The sequence below is a fragment of the Melanostigma gelatinosum genome, assembly GCF_949748355.1.
Source record: "Melanostigma gelatinosum genome assembly, chromosome: 8".
NCBI classification, from domain to species: domain Eukaryota; kingdom Metazoa; phylum Chordata; class Actinopteri; order Perciformes; family Zoarcidae; genus Melanostigma; species Melanostigma gelatinosum.
Genome location: NC_136641.1, coordinates 24,024,985 through 24,029,266, shown reverse-complemented (window position 1 = coordinate 24,029,266; position 4,282 = coordinate 24,024,985).

Genomic DNA, 4,282 nt, shown 5'->3' with positions numbered 1-4,282 from the left:
CAGCGCCGGTCTTGTGATTATTCATCGGAAAAGTTTATAACTTGAACTGTTAAAATAACACTTGACAAACATCAAACATCTTCCCACCGCCGGACAGGAAGCATCTTTTTCTTTTTTTCTGAATAACTTGAAATGCAGTCTGAATAAAATACTCTCGCTTTGCTTCAACTTGCAACACTGAATCTGTCACTCACACCCACTCAACCTGCAATTTTTCAACATATCCGTGAATACATTTTCTGCATCAGCGCCGTTTCATTTATCTCGTCTGTGATGCACTTTATTTTCCTCCTTGTTGCCGTTTTGTTGACAAGTCATCCATCTCCTATTCAATATTACTTTTTTCAGAGGTTTTCAGTTTCATTGACCATTTCTTAATCTGGTTTATTGTGTATATGTGAAAAAAACACATGTAACTGCTCAGTGGAGGCATCTTAAGAAAACTGATTGCAACACAAGAAATTAAATTAGTAAATCATGCGAGGTAAATGTAAAGTTCCTCTTTACAGAACGGTTTTGTGTGTATGCGATGGCTGAATTCCCGTTCATCCCAAAGCCTGTACTCATCCCAGTCTGACGTGGTGCACACAAGCTGAGGGGGTGAGGAGAGTGTCTGTCTCTCTGGCTCCCTGAGGATGTGTAAAGGTCTGTGACATTGATCAAATATCTCCCATCTGTCTGTGACGCTGCTCTGGACTGCTGTGGTGGCGCTCCGGTCACCTGGCTCATTTGTATGCCCTCAGCAGCCGTCTGCATGTCGGCAAACGCTACACAATCCCAGATAGATGAGCGGACTGGAATGTGCACCGCAGAATTATTTGTCAAGCAGCAGAACATGAAGTGTGATGCATTTCTGGGCCAACACCGTCTGACCGGACTTTTATTTATTCTGGGGTCTATGTTATTTACTATGCTATTCACTGAATGATACCTGACATGAATGGTAAGGCCGCCCCCTCGGGATGGGGTGAGGAGGTCCCTTCTGGAAAGAAATCTGTTAGTGAGAGAAGACAGAAGGTGCTGTTATGAGCCCATGAAAGCTCTACACTTTGGGAATTTGTAACTTAGAGGAACTGTTTTTAGTGGTGGATACTTAAACAGCTCCCTTTGGTGTGTAAGTGTTTCCTAATGGCAGTGGAATGAGAGTGGGGCTGATGTTCATGTTTCAAAATCCATTATGGACACAAATACCAGTGCAAACCTGATCAAGCTCCCGATCTTGCTGTTTTAAATTAGTTGCAGGAGCACCACTGAGGAAACTCCCTAACCTATTTCGTTTTTGTATTTAGGACTTTAATTAACATCATAGGAATACCAGAAAACTAAGTCAAATACTTAATTGCCCACGATGTTCCCTCTCCACTCGTGTGCCATCACACAAATCACCCGTCTGTATGAGGCGATGTCGGTGCCAGCAGAGAGCATTTGGCATTCATGATGCATGATGTGAAGGTGGGCCTTCCGGTTGACGGATGCTCTCTTTGCCCTCTCACACTGCTTGTGGAACGGGGCAGTTGTCTTGTGCGAAAGGAGGCACACAACACATACTTTTACCCATGATGCCGTGTGCATGTCGGTTGGGTATTTATCACTGGGAATGCATCAACACGGAGGAATTAAAGGCAGGATATAAAATATGACATATTTTTGTTGAAATTCTCGTTACACCCTGACACCCAATGAATCAAATGCTCTGACAACAAAAAGGAAAAAAATAATCAGTCCGTCCAATCATTTAATGTTCCCCGGATGTATTGATTGGACTGTCAATCACAATGTAGCCTCGCCCTAAAGCATACCCTGCTTTATGGTCTGTTTGACTCTAAATTTACCAAAATGAACATCATGCTGTATTGAAGACGACTTGAAACGAGAGACTGAGACCATAAACTCATGTTGACAATGTTTACTGAGGTAATAAATCAAGAGAGAAGTAGAGTCATTTTCTCATAGACTTCTATACAATTGGTCTTCTTTTTGCAACCAGAGGAGTCGCCCCCTGCTGGCCATGCGAGATAATGCAAGTTTAAGGCACTTCAGCACTAGCTTCACTCTTCAGAACCGAAGGTTGCTGCCTGTTGCCGACTTGCTAGTGCTGCGAGCTACTTTGATTGTAAAAGAGTTAGCGACACTGAGCTGGGTTTCTTTTTTGGATAATTTTCTAAATCTATTGTACTTTTGCAAGTTCCTCAAGATTACCAACCCTACAGCTTTAAGAATGGCATTTGGCAGTGTTGATATACAGCACCAGCCTGTGGCTATTGTGGCTGTTAATGGCTGTCTTGGGCAAGATTCTGAACCCCGAATTGCTCCCGATGGCTGTGCCATCAGTGTGTGAATGTGAATCAGTTTAGATCCTGATGGGCAGGTGGCACCTTGCATGGTAGTCTCTGCCATCATTAATGAATGTGTGTGTGAATGGGTTAATACAGTGCACAGCGCTTTGAGTGGTCAGAAGACTAGAAAGGTACGATATAAATGCAAGTCCATCAAAGTCCATTTACTGTACGTCCTTCTGGGTGGCATGTCTAGGCTCTTGCAGCCGTCCTTGGCCTCCTGCCATTTGGATTAGGAAGCTGCAGAGAGAACGAACCCAATGTACTCCACTGCTGCCCACTGTCACTGTTTTGCTGCAACTCTGCCTCCACATTAAAACAAGTTATCTGGAATCATCCAAGTGCAGCCTTCAGGTGGTAAAGCCTCTAAAGGTAGAGCCCTCAATTTCATGCACAAAGCATTCACCCTCTGTGCGTCTGCGCTGAAACTGCACCCAGGAATGCAAAAGCAGAAATGACGAAAAGGAAATATCTGAAGTGGATAAAAAAAAAGACAAACTATACTCTGTTGTGAGTGTGTTTACTGCTTCGATAACAAAGCCAGGGGCAGCGATCACAAGACACAGGGAGCAGAGCGAATGCTGCTGTCACTAATATCCTGCAAGGGCTATTTTTAAAAAGCTGTTTTTTTTTTCCTGACACACACACACACACACACGCACACACACGCACTCACTCTGCGTTTGCTTTCAAACTTTCCTTTTTTTTTTAGTGCCTCTTTTTAAAGAAAATGTCATACAAATGCTCACAATCATCTTTAATATCAGTTGTCAAAGCAGGACAGATGGGATCTGTGATGTGAACCCATGAGACTTCAGCATCACCCTCTTTCTATCACACGGCGGTGCTGCAGTTTGCGCTCTCGTACACCCGTGGGACCACTGCCTGTGCAAATCTGCAGCCCCCCCCCCCCCCCCCCCCCCCCCCCCCCCCCCCCCCCCCCCCCCCCCCCCCCCCCCCCCCCACACACACACACAGATGTGCAGAACAGTTAAGACCTCTCTGATTTAGACGCAAACACACGCATCTATTCGGATCGTTTCACCAGAGGGAGGGGTGTACACCCCGCTGTTGACATGGCAATATACACGCACGCGCGCGCGCACACACACACACACACAGCATAGTAAACAACTCTGCAGGAGAGACGCAGCACCGCCGGACTGTGCTACAGCATTACGCACAGGCGGACTACACTGTGCAACAAAGTTGTGCTTGCGTGCATGACGCAACGCGCGCGCTGAGAATGAATCCCCATGCTCTGAATTGACATGAGCAAAGACGGAAAACCGACGAGCTCTAAATTCACCTCCCTCTCCGCGCGTCAGCTGCAAAGCCGGTGTCGCTGCCGCCGCGACCTGCGGATTCATAAAACTTGTTGTAAGCCCCGCCCACTTGACAGCCAGCGTCTGTTTACGAAAAGTCACGGGAGCAGCATGGCGCTAAAGGTGAGCCACCGAGCGGACCGTCACACCGCGCCGCCAACCGGCGGACTTCACGGAGAGAGGGACAGCTGCGCTCCTCGTCACGTAGCCTAGTCTGTCACGTTTTTGATTGATATTTTTGACGCGCGCTGACATCTGCAGCTTGATACGTGATTTTTAAAAACATTTTTTTTTTGTTAGACAGTTTTGCGTGCAGTGGGACTTTTAAACGCGCGTGCAAGGGGCGAGTATTTTTGCTTGTGAGTTATCACCCGCACACAACAATGGCGAGGCGTAAGAGGCGCAACCCACCGAATTGTTGCGCTTAAAAAACCCCAGCCCGGACCGCACGGGGACCCGTCTTCCGCTACACAACAACAGGCGCCACCACCTCGGGAGCGACATGGAAAGACCCACCGACAACCCTAACAGGGCTGTGGAGTATTTGAAGGAGCTCAACAAGATCATCGACACCCAGCAGGAGTTGCTGGAGAGGCAGAGGGGAAGGATCGAGGAGCTGGA